This window comes from Schistocerca americana, chromosome 1, assembly GCF_021461395.2.
Source record: "Schistocerca americana isolate TAMUIC-IGC-003095 chromosome 1, iqSchAmer2.1, whole genome shotgun sequence".
NCBI lineage: Eukaryota > Metazoa > Arthropoda > Insecta > Orthoptera > Acrididae > Schistocerca > Schistocerca americana.
The window spans coordinates 918,788,503-918,805,529 of record NC_060119.1 but is presented as its reverse complement, the minus strand read 5'-3'; positions in this window follow the sequence as shown (position 1 = coordinate 918,805,529).

Here is a 17,027-nt window from a genome sequence, read left to right as displayed (position 1 = left end):
CGCTCAGGCCGCCCAAGGGCTACTACTGCAGTGGATGACCGCTACCTACGGATTATGGCTCGGAGGAACCCAGACAGCAACGCCAACATCTTGAATAATGCTTCTCATGCAGCCACAGGACGTCGTATTACGACTCAAACTGTGCGCAATAGGCTGCATGATGTACAACTTCACTCCCGACGTTCATGGCGAGGCCCATCTATGCAACCACGACACCACGCAGCGCGGTACAGATGGGCCCAACAAAATGCCGAAAGGGCCGCCCAGGATTGGCATCATGTTCCCTTCACCGATGAATGTCGCATATGCCTTCAGCCAGACAATCGTCGGAGGCGTGTTTGGAGGCAACCCGGTCAGGCTGAGCGCCTTAGACACACCGTCCAGCGAGTGCAGCAAGGTGGAGGTTCCCTGATCTTTTGGGGTGGCATTATGTGCGGCCGTTGAACGCCTCTGGTGGTCATGGAAGGTGTCGTAACGGCTGTACGATACGTGAATGCCATCCTCCGACCGATAGTGCGACCATATCGGCAGCATATTGGCGAGGCATTAGTCTTCATTAACGACAATTTGCGCCCCCATCGTGCACATCTTATGAATGAATTCCTGCAGGATAACGACACCGCTCAAATACAGTGGTCAGCAAGTTCTCCAGACATGAACCCAATTAAACATGCCTGGGATATGAAACTTCCTGGCAGATTAAAACTGTGTGCCCGACCGAGACTCGAACTCGGGACCTTTGCCTTTCGCGGGCAAGTGCTCTACCATCTGAGCTACCGAAGCACGACTCACGCCCGGTACTCACAGCTTTACTTCTGCCAGTATCTCGTCTCCTACCTTTCAAACTTAACAGAACCTCTTCTGCGAACCTTGCAGAACTAGCACTCCTGAAAGAAAGGATATAGCGGAGACATGGCTTAGCCACAGCCTGGGGGATGTTTCCAGAATGAGATTTTCACTCTGCAGCGGAGTGTGCGCTGATATGAAACTTCCTGGCAGATTAAAACTGTGTGCCCGACCGAGACTCGAACTCGGGACCTTTGCCTTTCGCGGGCAAGTGCTCTACCATCTGAGCTACCGAAGCACGACTCACGCCCGGTACTCACAGCTTTACTTCTGCCAGTATCTCGTCTCCTACCTTCCAAACTTAACAGAAGCTCTTCTGCGAAACTTGCAGAACTAGCACTCCTGAAAGAAAGGATATACCGGAGACATGGCTTAGCCACAGCCTGGGGGATGTTTCCAGAATGAGATTTTCACTCTGCGGCGGAGTGTGCGCTGATATGAAACTTTCTGGCAGATGGTAGAGCACTAGCCCGCGAAAGGCAAAGGTCCCGAGTTCGAGTCTCGGTCGGGCACACAGTTTTAATCTGCCAGGAAGTTTCATATCAGCGCACACTCCGCTGCAGAGTTAAAATCTCATTCTGGAAACATCCCCCAGGCTGTGGCTAAGCCATGACTCCGCTATATCCTTTCTTTCAGGAGTGCTAGTTCTGCAAGGTTCGCAGAAGAGCTTCTGTTAAGTTTGGAAGGTAGGAGACGAGATACTGGCAGAAGTAAAGCTGTGAGTACCGGGCGTGAGTCGTGCTTCGGTAGCTCAGATGGTAGAGCACTTGCCCGCGAAAGGCAAAGGTCCCGAGTTCGAGTCTCGGTCGGGCACACAGTTTTAATCTGCCAGGAAGTTTCATATCAGCGCACACTCCGCTGCAGAGTGAAAATCTCATTCTGGAAACATCCCCCAGGCTGTGGCTAAGCCATGTCTCCGCTATATCCTTTCTTTCAGGAGTGCTAGTTCTGCAAGGTTCGCAGAAGAGGTTCTGTTAAGTTTGGAAGGTAGGAGCCGAGATACTGGCAGAAGTAAAGCTGTGAGTACCGGGCGTGAGTTGTGCTTCGGTAGCTCAGATGGTAGAGCACTTGCCCGCGAAAGGCAAAGGTCGCGAGTTCGAGTCTCGGTCGGGCACACAGTTTTAATCTGCCAGGAAGTTTCATATCAGCGCACACTCCGCTGCAGAGTGAAAATCTCATTCTGGAAACATCCCCCAGGCTGTGGCTAAGCCATGTCTCCGCTATATCCTTTCTTTCAGGAGTGCTAGTTCTGCAAGGTTCGCAGAAGAGCTTCTGTTAAGTTTTGGAAGGTAGGAGACGAGATACTGGCAGAAGTAAAGCTGTGAGTACCGGGCGTGAGTTGTGCTTCGGTAGCTCAGATGGTAGAGCACTTGCCCGCGAAAGGCAAAGGTCCCGAGTTCGAGTCTCGGTCGGGCACACAGTTTTAATCTGCCAGGAAGTTTCATATCAGCGCACACTCCGCTGCAGAGTGAAAATCTCATTCTGGAAACATCCCCCAGGCTGTGGCTAAGCCATGTCTCCGCTATATCCTTTCTTTCAGGAGTGCTAGTTCTGCAAGGTTCGCAGAAGAGCGTCTGTTAAGTTTGGAAGGTAGGAGACGAGATACTGGCAGAAGTAAAGCTGTGAGTACCGGGCGTGAGTCGTGCTTCGGTAGCTCAGATGGTAGAGCACTTGCCCGCGAAAGGCAAAGGTCCCGAGTTCGAGTCTCGGTCGGGCACACAGTTTTAATCTGCCAGGAAGTTTCATATCAGCGCACACTCCGCTGCAGAGTGAAAATCTCATTCTGGAAACATCCCCCAGGCTGTGGCTAAGCCATATCTCCGCTATATCCTTTCTTTCAGGAGTGCTAGTTCTGCAAGGTTCGCAGAAGAGCTTCTGTTAAGTTTGGAAGGTAGGAGACGAGATACTGGCAGAAGTAAAGCTGTGAGTACCGGGCGTGAGTCGTGCTTCGGTAGCTCAGATGGTAGAGCACTTGCCCGCGAAAGGCAAAGGTCCCGAGTTCGAGTCTCGGTCGGGCACACAGTTTTAATCTGCCAGGAAGTTTCATATCAGCGCACACTCCGCTGCAGAGTGAAAATCTCATTCTGGATGCCTGGGATAGATCGAAAAGGGCTGTTTATGGACGACGTGACTCACCAACCACTCTGAGGGATCTACGCCGTATCGCCGTTGACGAGTGGGACAATCTGGACCAACAGTGCCTTGATAAAATTGTGAATAGTACGCCACGACGAACACAGGCATGCATCAATACAAGAGGACGTGCTACTGGGTATTAGAGATACCGGTGTGTACAGCAATCAGGACCACCACCTCTGAAGGTCTCACTGTCTGCTGGTACAACATGCAATGTGTGGTTTTCATGATCAATAAAAAGGGCGGAAATGATGTTTATGTTGATCTCTATTCCAATTTTCTGTACAGGTCCCGGAACTCTCGGAACCAAGGTGATGCAAAACATTTTTTGATGTGTGTATGATCAAGCGCAACGTGAGAACTGGCCCTCTTGTGCCTTTACCTTTCCTAAAGCCAAACTGTTCGTGATCTATCTGATCCTCAGGTTTCTTTTCCATTCTTCTGGAAATTATTCTTGTGATCACCCTATATGCATGAGCTGTTACGGTGACTGCACGATCATTTTCTCAGTTACTTACCCATGCTGTCTTCGGAATCGTTTGGATGGTACTTTGCTGAAAGTCTAATGGTACTTTGCCAGTCTCATAGATTCTATACGCCATCTTGAATAGTCGTTTGGTATCACTTCCCTCAGTGATTTTAGACATTTCAGTGGGATGTTTTCTGTTCCTTCTACCTTAATTTATCTCAAGTCGTATAGAATTCTTTTAAATTTTGACTCTAGTGCTGGATTTCCTTTGTCATCCCTTTTCACTAAAGTTTCCTCTTCATCAGACAAGCCCTCCTGATATAGGCCTTCAGTGTACACTTTCGACCTACCCACTCTCTTTACTGCGTTTAAGTGTGAAATTCCCACTACGGTCTTAATATTATCGTCTTTGCTTTGATTTTCACCGAAAGTTTTGTTTTAACTGCTCTAAACGCTGAATCAGTTCTCCTAATGATTACTTTGTTTTCTGTTTCTTGACATCGCTCCTGCAGCCATTTCGCCTTGCCTGCCCTGTGTTTGCTCTTTGTTTAATTCCTGAGGAATTTATGTTGCATTATTCCTGCCTTCTCCTGAACATTTTTGTCCCTCCGTCTTTCATCGATCAATTGAATTAGTTCATCTGTTACCCAAGGTTTCTTCGCAGTTACGTTCCTTGAACCTAAGTTCGTCTGTACAAAATCGGTGATTGCTTTTTTTTTAGACATCTCCACTCCTCTTACTCTTACTCTTCGCAGTACGTATTCCACTTCCTTCCACATTGATTCGGTAGGAAGTTTCTGATCAAATCAAAACTAAAAAAAATCCATGCTATATTCTCTGTACCTCTCCCTAAGTACACAAATATGTTTAATGTAGCCCTTGTCGGGTCTATAGTGCTGAATAAGTTTGGATTCGAGGATCTATGAGACAAGTGAAAAGAGAAATTGATGTTTTTGCCACCCACTAACGATGAAAGAATAACTTGCAATGCGGAAAGACTTGAGGAATAGGAATGTGATATACTGCTGCTAAACATCGATGCTGAATTTGAAAAAAACTACGGGCGAACTACGTTCGAAGCATAAGATATAAATAAGGTAAAATTTCTATGAGACAAATCTTTAATGCAAAAACCAAGAAACTTTTAATTTCTACAGAGACTAGGCATATTGATAAATGTGAAGCTAAGTTGCTGCTACAGGAGAATGTGATGGACTAGAAGGGAATTCAATGAGCCAGGGAAAGACTCAGAGAAATCCAGGTTCATCTTCCATTCTGTAAATCTAAGACTCTGAAACTCCTTTATTTACATGAGTGTGTCTGTACTTAAATTGCAGAATGCCTGAGAAGATGAAACGTCTACGTTACTTGATTCTGAAACAGCTGAGTAAAACTGAACGTACTGAGCCTACTTCCTCTTTACTTTTTCTTATCATGTCATCACTGACACACAATATTCTAGCACAACGCATTCTGACTGCACAACAAAATTACAACCCGATTTCAAATAACTATTTTGAAAGAATGGCACTGACTAAAAAGAAATCTTAACAATAACCTATACATTTCATTAAGCACTTACCTCACAAAAATCTTCATTACACGAGCTACTGCAATGCAGCGAGCGTCAATACTGCGAGATAAATAAAAGATTCTAACTACTAAAGCCACTAACTACTAACAGGCATGTGGTTAGCAAAGGAAAGATTTTGTTGCAAACCAAGTTATGTGTTGTTTTTTTTTTTTACCTTAATAATGTGACATCCAGTTCAGACACGAATTGTCATTGACATCTAGTACGAAGGTATATAATCATGAATAATATTCAATCTCCAAGTCGAACATGTACAGATCTTTAGTCTACGCTAACACTTCAGACCTCTACCCTCCATCAACACTAACTTCTCACATGTAACATCCATCACTGCTGGCTGTTCACCTCCAACAGCCCAACAGTACTTTCATCACTGCTGGCGACTAACTTCCAGCTGGCCAACACTACTGGCGATTAACTTCCAACAACGAATCCAGCCAGCCACGGAGTCTCTTACAAAGAAAGCGCAGTCAGAGATCCAATGCAAAACGCTACACAGCGCTGCCAACACAGAAGCAGCCCACTTACAACTTCCATCTACCATGGTGGCGTCTACATACGCTGAGATGTCTAAAGTCATGGAACAGCGATAAGCACATATGCAAATAACGTAGTATCGTGTACACGAGATATTGTGCAGGTGTGTGTGCGTGTGTGTGTGAAATCTTATGGGACTTAACTGCTAAGGTCATCAGTCCCTAAGCTTACACACTACTTAACCTAAATTACCCTAAGGACAAACACACACACCCATGCCCGAGGGAGGAATCGAACCTCCGCTGGGACCAGTCGCACAGTCCATGACTGCAGCGCCTAAGACCGCTCGGCTAATCCCGCGCGGCTATTGTGCAGGTGCATTGGCGGAGTTGTACTCAGGTGACTCATGCGAAAATGATTCTAGTTGGAGCTAGACACACGGGACATTCCATTCCGGAAATTCAATAGTCCGAGATCCAGAGTGTTAAGAATGTGCCGAGAATACCAGATTTCAGGCAGTACGTCGCACCACAGACAACGCAGTGACTGAAGGCCTTCACTTTACGACTGAGAGCAGTGGCGTTTGCGTAAAGTTGTCAGCCCTAACAGACAAGCAACACTGCGTAAAATAACCGCAGAAATCAGTGTGGGACGCACATTCTTGACACCACTCCTGCAGCCATTTCGCCTTGCCTACCCTGTATTTGCTCTCTGTTTCGTTCCTGAGGTTCCCGGGTTCGATTACCGGCGGGGACAGGGATTTTCTCTACCTCGTGATGACTGGGTGTTGTGTAATGTCCTTAGGTTAGTTAGGTTTGAGTAGTTCTCAGTTCTAGGGGACTGATGACCATAGATGTTAAGTCCCATAGTGCTCAGAGCCATTAGAACCATTTTGAACCGTTCCTGAGGAATTTATGTTGCTTTATTCCTGTCTTTTCCTGAACATTTTTGTGTCTCCGTCTTTCATCTATCAAAGGAATTAGTTCATCTGTTACCCAAGGTTTCTTCGCAGTTACGTTCCTTGAGCCTAAGTTTGTCTGTCCAAAATCTGTGACTGCCGTTTTTAGACACCTTCACTCCTCTTAGTCTCACTCTGCGCAGTATTTATTCCACTTCCTTCCACATTGATTCGGTTTGACAGTTAGGACAGTGCTGCAATATTTGACGTTAATGGTTTATGACAGCAGACAACCTCTGTTAACAGCACACAGCCTTTAGAGCCTATCTGGACTCTTCACCTTATCCGGTGGACCCTAGACGACTGGAAAACCGTGGCCTGGTCAGATAAGTCCCAGTTTCAGTTGAAAAGAGCTAATCGTAGGTTAGAGCGTGGCGCAGACCCCAGGAAGCCATGGACTCACCTTATCAACAAGGCACCGTGCAAGCTAGTGGTTGCCCCATGATGGAGTTGGCTGTGTTTACATGGAATGGACTGGGCCCTCTGGTCCAACTGAACCGATCATTGATGGGAAATGGTTATGTTTGTCTACCTGGAGACCATTTGCAGCCATTCGTGGACTTCATATTCCCAAATAACGAGGAAAATTTTATGGATGTCAGTGCGCCATGTCATTGGGCCACAGTTGTTCGCGATTGGTTTGAAGAACATTCTGGATAATTCGTGCGAATTATTTGCCCATCCAGATCACCCGACATGAATCCCATCGAACATTCATGGGACGTAGTCGAGAGGTCAGTTGGTCAGTTCGTGCACAAAATCCTGCACCGGGTACACTTTCCCAACTGTGGACAGCTATAGCGGCAGCATGCCCCAATATTTCTGCAGTGGACTTCCAACGACTTGTGGAGTTCATGGCACGTTGAGTTGCTGCATTATACCTGGCAAAAGTGGGTCCGTCACAATATTAGGAGTATACCATGACTTCTGTCACCTCAGTGCATTATTTCCCTCAGAACTGACGGACTGAAAGAGTAATGTCTCAGAAGAAAACACGAAAACGACATGACACACAAGCCTTTATGGCAGTTTGTCTGGCACTCTCTTCTTCTTTGCCGACTGATTACACTACAGGAAGGTGTGTGCCAAAATATAAAAATTGTATATCTGAGTACCGTAACTGGTAGAGAAGTGTTTTTCTCCGGGTCTCGTTTACCAACCTTTTGTGACCTTTAAACAGACTTTTTATAGTGCCAGGTATTGCCTTCATTGATTACAAGCGAGATGGGTGTGCGCTGTACTGGCCACTACTACGCGCATGAGGTGCGAGCCAGCAATTTTCTTTGGCGTGATTGCTGCTGGCGTGTAGGCGCGCGATCGTAAAGGAACGAAAAATATCAGCGGGCCTGACTGTAAGTGCCTTGATACGGCATCCGTAACATGCAAATAAAATAAGACGAAGAACGGTTCTGAAAAGACCCGATGCCGTAACCACCGAGCTAACTCAAAACAGTCGTCACCGCTCCTTTCACTCGATTGTGAAGTACTCAACATTGTCACGCTTAGTAGTTTTTTATCACGCAATAGGATTAGTTTTATCACTTATTTGTTCACTTTTTTGTTATTCCACGACATTAGACCTCTATAACTTTGCATTCCTTAAGCTCCCAACTGAAAAAAATTGAAAACGTTTCGGAAAGGAGGGTTTCCGTTTCCTTTCACATTCAAACTTCATTTTATGACTGCGTTTGAGACTGAACTCTGCATAATGTCGTGTCACATGACGTGCGCCAGTGATCCCCAGCTGATAATTTTCAGTCTGAATCAAATTTTGAACTGATTTCCCTATAGAGTAAAACTTGAGCTCAAGATGTAAGAAATTCGAGATTTTATGAGTCTTTCAGTAGAGAGCTGTAAAAAAAAAAACCTTGACAATTTTTGGAAAAATTTAAGACTACTCAGAAGTGAAAGCAGCACTAATTTAGCATTTCGGACTGTTAAGGCATGCTCATTCACCACTTCCGTGCTACTAGATATCAAACTTAAGGAAATATCAATTGTGACGATTTTTCAGTCTTTTGTGATTGCAATGAGTTCTGAACAAAAAGTATCTATTTAGTGCCGTCTATTAGTTCCCCAGAGAAGTTGCTTGCAATTAATTCTAATTATCTACAACTGTTATTAGCGGTTATTCTAGAAGTTATTAATAAGTAAACAAGTTATCAAAATCTTTTATCGAACTTTTTGCACATTCTGATGTCGAATTGTTAAGCATTATTACCTCTCATAGTCTTCATTTCCTTCTAGACATAGTTTAACAACGAGGTTGAAAATGCTACTATCAAGTAGATACAAGAGGATTTTGTATAATAACCTTAGCAGTATTTTTATGGTAATTACATTCATTAATTTAACTATAAAGTAGAGATCTTTTTGTCGCTTTTACTAATAGTAGTTTCTTGAAACATTTTTATTCTTGCTAAGTTCGCAGACCTCAGAAAAATATGAAGCTATGTTAACAAAAAGGATTTTTCCCTTCTTCTTGCCAGGCAATGCTACTATAATCGCCTACAGTTTAAACTTTGCTGGCCGCGGTGGTCTAGCGGTTCAGGCGCTCAGTCCGCAACCGCGCGACTACTACGGTCGCAGGTTCGAATCCTGCCTCGGGCATGGATGTGTGTGATGTCCTTAGGTTAGTTAGGTTTAAGTAGTTCTAAGTTCTAGGGGACTGATGACCACAGATGTTAAGTCCCATAGTGCTCAGAGCCATTTGAACCATTTTTTTTAAACTTTCCAGCTCCTGGCGATTCTGGTTGTAACATCAGAACCCAACTTCCGCCGGCCGGAGTGACCGTGCGGTTCTAGGCACTACAGTCTAGCACCGCGCGACCGCTACGGTCGCAGGTTCGAATCCTGCCTCGGGCATGGATGTGTGTGATGTCCTTAGGTTAGTTAGGTTTAATTAGTTCTAAGTTCTAGGCGACTGATGACCTCAGAAGTTAAGTCGCATAGTGCTCAGAGCCATTTTTGATCAACTTCCTGAAGAAACTGATAACAAGTGCAAATTTTAGAATTTGAAGAAATTTGCATTTTTTACTTCAGTTCACTCAGTATATCATAACACTCAACACAGCACAGACCTTGCTGACCACTGGGGTTTCGCTTTTGAGAAGTACTTCTTGAACACAGCAGATATTGCAATCTGCCCACAAATGTTAATTTGTACGTGACAAATCATTCATTTTATGTAAACTTGTGACTTATTTCGAGACTTTCTGTAATGTTAGAGAAGAATAATCGAGACATGATGCCTCTGAGAAGGGTGACGAAGCCGCAAGTCTCTTCTCGGCTTCAATTTTGGCAAAATATTTGAGATTTCTTAATTCAGTTACTCTCGCTTGATAAAGAATACATATAACCTTGTTACTGACGTAACTGTTTTAGATAAAGATTGCAGTGGTACTTTTGCAAATACTCAAACTAAATGAGAACGAGGGTACTTATCAGAAGCGATATCTGAATCTGTTTCAAGGACACAGCCAGAGCATAGTTTCGGCAATCTTCTTTGATCGTGTCGGAGTTTGTTCAGTGATTCTAGTAATTTTTTATAATTACTGAAGAAGTCCTTTTGCGCTCTTCATTGTGCCCGATGGTAAACCAGGACCAATATCTGTATCAGTCGCAATGGAGCAGAGGCTCTAAAACAATTGTTCACGATATTCTCCAGAATGGTTTGAAGAAGAGAAAAGTGTGTGCAAAGTACACGTTGATTCTCTAGTAAAAACAATGATGCTTTGACCCCTGCCACGAACTGACTGAAACTCAAAAGGCGAAAAATTACTTTCTGCAAAAATCATCATGGGTAGTGAAATTTGGTATCAGTGCTAACCCATCACGAAACTAAATTTGTTTTACAAGATAAATAGTCTAAGATGCTCATTTCAACAATAAAGATACGTATGTGCCATTTGCTTCTGCTTTGGCACTGTCCCCGCTAGATCTTCATATTTCGCTGTGCTCTTGACGCAAACTTCTTCACGTTTCTTTCTTAATCAAAGGCATATGTTTGACCCATTCAGTTTCTTTCGTTAAATCAAGCTTTTCTCCCTTGCTCTATAAGTTTCACTTCCGACAGTCACGCAGTTTGCTACTCGGACAGTCTAAATTATCAAAACTTCTTTTACTGCAGCTTTACCAGTCTTTATTTGTGGAAGGCCGCTTCTCTCATTCATAGTTATCCTCATTCTAGCCCTTCCTTTAGTTTATTCTAAAGCCTAGTTGATTACTAAATTGTCTCTACAGCCTACCGGACAATGTTTGTGTCTTCGCGATTTACGTTTTCTTCTACACTATGAATTCTGCTCTGAATTTATCTTTCAGTGGTTTAAATGGTCCTTAAACTGTGTAATACGGTACGCCAGTTGTAAAATTTTGACGAACAACAAGTGCAGTAATTCACATAATGAGTCAACGTTTGGATGACATAATACCGTAGATAATCAAGCCAGTGTGGCAGGAGAGCTGTACAACATTTCATAGACGGACTTTCCTGACATTTGGACATGGTGTACAATCGTTCTGTGTGTTGTACACAAATGGGAGAGAGTATGTAGAACACTTGAGGCCTTAAAACCACCAATTTGACTTCTCTCTATTTGTTATTAATCCAGTATCAGAGCTTTTTGGATAAATGTAGTTGTTTAGTTTAGAGACACAAGTTCAGACAGCCTTTTCTAGAGCCGCACTGGCTGATGTGTACCACGTTTTAGTTATTGGTCCAGCCACTAATACGTGCTGTGTTTTAGTAACGTAAATGTCATTTTGAGTTTTCAACTACCTTACCACCATCTTCCGTGGCTGTAATAGATACGTGTCTACTAGGCTGAACGCTTCTATTCCTGTGAATGAACAGCTTTTACTAGGCCTATAGTCTTATATAAATGAGTATCATGCCCCATTAAGGTGGTGCACAGATACAGTAGAAACAGGATTCAGGAGATACGCCCTTAATGGACGTAACAATAAAGTTTGAATCAGCGTAATTCTGGAAACGGATAGTGTAAATCCACACTGTGGCAATTATTACAAAAAAAAAGGCTCTGAGCCCTATGGGACTTCTGAGGTCATCAGTCCCCCAGAACCTAGAACTACTTAAACCTAATAACCTAAGGACATAACACACATCCATGCCCGAGGCAGGATTAGAACCTGCGACCGTAGCGAATTATTACACATTAATTAACTTCTGGCTGTTAAAATTTTAGCTCCATGAACAAACGTCAAACTGAAGTGTACTATATTCTTTGACGTGAAAAATATTCCGAAATTCTTTCACAGAAGAATTCGAATCAAGAACAACTTCCAACACGAGTAACTTACAAGTAAATATCCTAGGTGTAACGAAGCAGCTTAAAACCAGTCACGTTCCTTTCAGAGTATGTTCATACAACAGCTGCAAGTCATATTCAACCGCTCGCTCGTAGAAAGTTCCGTACCCAAAGACTTGAAAGTTGAATGAGTCACACCAGTACCCAACAAAGGAAATAGGGAGAGTGCCACGGTTATGATGCACGAATTGGTGTGGCAGTCATTGCAACAACGGCGGTTTTCGCTGCTACAGGACCTTCTGAAGAAATTTCATACACCGACTTTCTCCTCACAGTGTGAAAATATTTTGTTGGCGCCCATCTACATAGGGAGAAATGATCAACATTATAAGATATGAGAAACCAGAACTCGCACGGGAAGATTTAAGTGTTTGCTTTTCCCGCGCGCTGTTGGAGAGTGGAACGGTAGAGAAATAGCGTTAGGTGGTTCGATGAAACCTCTGTCAGGCACTTGATTGTGAGTTGCAGAGTAATGATGAAGAAATAGATTTAGATGCATACGATTAGCATTTCAGTGCAACCGCATGAAGAAAGTAGGCGCTACGTCATGTGCATTCTGCGTATAAGGAGACATTATGCAAAAATCACATTTCGTTGTCGGTTGTGTGCTAGAAGATCATGACATGCCTCGTGTAAGAAGCAGAAATGGCCACCGGTCGCAGGATCATGACCTTTAAAGACTGTGACTGATTGCCGCCCGCTTAGCTCCGGATTCCACGTGATACGTGTGTATCGGCTTCGCTCCGTCTTCCAGTTAACTGTACTGTGTGTACTGTGCCAGACGGGACCCAGAGGGAGCTCTCGCCGCGCAAGGAAGAAGGTTTTAGGTGGTGTGAGTCGACAGGCAGTTGGCATGAGGACGTGGTCGAGAGAGGTGGCTCTCCTAGATAGCGCTTTAGTCGTAATCACGCTCTGTGTGCACCGTCCAGTACTATTTTTCCGGGAAGTGTTTTTGCTTCGTCCTGTTTGCGCTGCGCCATCGATAGCGACAGCGTGGAGTCGGGTGTGTGCGCACAAGCGGTCGGAGCCAGCTGTGGGAAATGGCCACGGTTTCATGCTTTGAGTAATACCACTTCATCTCCTTGTGTGGGAACTGGTGTTCAACGAATGATTTGCTTGTCTGTCAATTACCTTGTCCGGAGCGTGCTTTCGGAACGTTGGAATCTTATTCTACATCTGCGAAACCAGCTAACTTGCTTTATTTTGTCATGGAAACTTGTGGGTCACGCTGCTAAGTAAGATCAGTTTTGGACGTGAGTGTGATGATGTGCTAGCTGGCGTTATCACGTTGTTGTTGAACACTCGCTCACGCCACTCATTGCTCTGCCGATGGCAGAATGTTTATCTGACGGCCGTTCATTATTTATACTACTTGGCGTGGCTAATGGTGCAACATACTGTGAGTAGTGTGTACTTGTTGTAATAAGACGGTGCATTCTGTCTAAGAATTCTCGGCACGTGAAGAATTTGTTTATTGCAATGTTTACTTGCCAGAAACTAGTTGTTGAGTACTAAGTCCGTCCCCAATTACTTTATTATCACTGCTTAAAAAGAAAGAAATTTTCGTTATTTCAGATCGTTAATTTTAGTGGACTAGTGCCCCCGGTCTGAGCAACAGTATAAAAATCTACTACCACTAAACGGGCTACAGTTACCTGTCACGTTACCCAAACATGTGGTTAAGGCCTACGTGCACCTTTATCTTGGTTAAAGATTACTCTTTACAAATTGCCTTTTGAACTGGTTAACTTACGCCAGCTAGTGCTCTTCTTATGGACTTAATCTTACGCCTTTAGCTTGAGCAGCTATTTAAATATTTTACTACTGCCTGATACTTTCTTTCAGTAGCACCGAATCTGGTTGCTGTTTCACATTAAACCTCCATAATTAATTGCGGTAGACTAGGTCCGTGATTTTATTGATTGAAAGTTACTACTTTATTTATAGCCTTTTAAATCTGTTAATTCATCTAAGAGCTCCCAACTGACTTTCAGCTGTTAACTTTAGTGGGCTAGTGCTCTTAGCTCGAGTATCCATTTGCATTGTCCTAGCACAGTGCGCCGTTTGGGTTTACTGACTATTCGGTCTGATTAGTTGCGGCAAACTATGTCCGCCATTTCATTGATTAATAGTTAAAGTTTAAAAACTGTCTCTTGGCTGCTACATTAGGTGGGTCAGTAATTTTAGCCTGCCAGTCTGAGGTAGTGCTGATGATGTATACAAGTACAAAACTGTTTTCCGTCAAATTTAATTTATTGAGCACAGTATACAATCACAGAGTTAATGGTGATCCTAACAGCTATTTGAAGTGTAAGAATATACAGCCTACAGTTGCAGGTTAACTTTGTCGTGTACCTAGGTTTCAACGTTAGTAATAACGTCTTCTTCAGAACATAAAATATTATTTAAATGTTTGTCTAAAACAAGCCTGTCCTAAGTTAACTTTATAAACCTTGATGCATAACCATAACGTTTTGTCACTTCTATTAAAAACCTGTCTTAAAATGACAGCTTGCACGGGCTATTTTCGACAATAATACTTTCACTCTGTGAAAGCAGTTAAAAAGGCGGCCGCAGCTTCTTATAAAAGAAACCTGGGAAACCATGAAAAAGTAAGAAACGAATCAAGAGCACAGTTTCATCTTTAAGAGTACATGGATGTGGTTTGAGATAGTGTGATTCTCTGGAGTGCAACTGAAGAAAATCACGTATTTCGAGAACAACTGTAACATATTTTGTACATGCTGCCGACTTTACGCTCAGCGACACGAAAGAGAACTTAAGCCTAAGACTTGTGAGGCCGGGATCAAACCCAGCCCCCTCCGCGCACGGTTGGAAGCTTAGCTGCACTATCCGTCGAGGCAAGGGAGCTGGCAGGGCAGGGCAGAGTTGGGAGGCGCACCTGCGGCTGCAGAACTGCTCTTCCGATGCTGAAGTTGCGAGCCGCAAACACTCCGAAACTAGCGCGGGCGGAATATCGCGTTTCGTTGATCCTAATGGCAGAGAGGCCTGTCACTCCACGTCACACCAAGTAAACCCGACGCGACGTACAGCTGCGGCCCGCTAGGTTGAAACGCTAGTGTGACACGTTAGAGGTAGTACTCGCTTCCATGATGGCAATGTATGCATCAGAGAGACTCATCAGCACTGTAACGTTAGCTGACGTCGCGGTCGTGTACAAGAAAGTATCAATTTGTACCAATCCTAAGAAATGACAGGAATAATTTTCCACTTGGTGTAACGAACCGCAGGTCTCTTTAAATAAGGAAACAGTTAAAGAGAAACAGCCCGATAGTATCTGATTTTGCGGTTAGACTATCAGTGAACATGCTGAGCACCTCAAATACTGTCAAGCGATATTAAATGCGGCTATCACATAAAATAAGTACTAGAGAAGACGAATGGAAGACTTGGATTTGTGAGACGTGGGACTTAAGGAAGGCAGGAAATGGTGTGGACGGGGCCGAACCAGTTACCGTTGGTTGCACAGTAAACACGTACACTTCATACAAGGAAATAATTTGTTTTAAAACAATCATTTTAAAAAAAATTGACTGTAACACAAGCTACACTGACGACTGAAGGCCTTATTAAGAAGAATTCAAATTATTTGGTCGGCTGAAGGCCAGAATCAATAGGATTAATTTAAACATAATATTATTTTTAACAATTGACACAATCAGACCAAATAAAGAAGGGAGTGATCCACAGACAGTACTCCAAGGATCGACCTGAGAAAAGTCCCTACAACTACGTAAGCGGTGAGACAGGCAGTGGAGTGTTATACTCACTTAACAAAATGACAACTCAATCAGTTACAGTTTAAACGCAAGACCAACACTCTCGCAAAATCCACCTAAGGTGCGATAACCAATACCACGATAGAATAACAGTTAATATCGTCAAATGACAAGCATTTAATTACACAAGTTGGCTCCACCAAATCCTAGTACGCAGACAGAGTTAAAACCAAACTGCCTATTCAAAATCTGACTAGATGTACACGGAAACGCAAAAGACAATTCCACAAACAACTCAAACAATGCTAAAACAGTCACTGTACAACAACAAGACGAACTGCACGTAGACCTTAAGGCTAAGAACACAGAAACGGTAGAAAGGCCAGATACACTTCGTCCACTGAGACGACCGACCGAACGACCAACCATCGGTCGTTGCCAATCAAGTCAGGCAATGCAAACGTCGGAGTATAAAACCGCCAATTGACAGCTTGATGGCATGAGGTCACTTCGACGTAGTGGCGCCAGTGAACGGACTAAGAAACCGAGGGGTCACAATCCGAATACACGACGCCAACCTGTCAACGGTACAAACACGAACCGGAGCACGGCTCAATTTGTTGGAAGGCTTCTGGGAGAAAGCAACTCCTCCGTGAAGGTTATCGCATACAAGATGCTAGTGCGACCAATTCCAGAGTGCTGTTCCAGTAATTGGAGTGCTTATCGGACAGACAGGACGACAAATATCGGACAAATTCAGAGACTCGCTGCTACGTTTGCAATAGGTTGGTAAACCCCTACAAAAGCGTAACAGAAGCACTTTGGGAACTTAATTTGAAATTCTTGGAATGAAACCGATATAGCTCCCGCTAAAAGCAGTCTGGGGGCTTGGATAACCTGTATTCTAAGGTGACTGATTGACCATTAAGCATTTGTCATAATATATCTCGCGTAGGCATTGTGACAAGAAGGGAAGGGAGATCACGGCATGTACAGAGACATTTACAGAGTCATCACTCCCTCGCTCCATGTGCGAAATGGGAAAGAGGAAAGATGATACTGGTACTATGTGGCCTCCAGGACGCAATGCACAGCAGCTTGTGAAGTAAGAGGGACGTTCAGTACGTAATGAACACATTTTTTCTTGGTCAGTTTCGCCTGAAAAAGTGCCGAATTAGTCGGGTGGTATTGCGGAATATTCTCACTTCAGCTCATACAGTTTCATCAATTTCCGATAGATGATACCACTATACGTAGCCTTCAAATTGGCGTCTGTGGCGGATGTCTGTTCTAGGCAGAGTCCTGTCATTGAGTTTTTTTTGGCAAAAAATCATAGCATCACAGTTATTCATAGGCGTCTGGAGAGAGTCTGCGGAGATCTGGTAGTGAACAAAAGCACGGTGAGTCGTCGGGCGAGGCGTCCGTCATTATCACCACAACGAAGAGCAAATCTGTCCGCGTGCCGGCCTCCGCACAAATA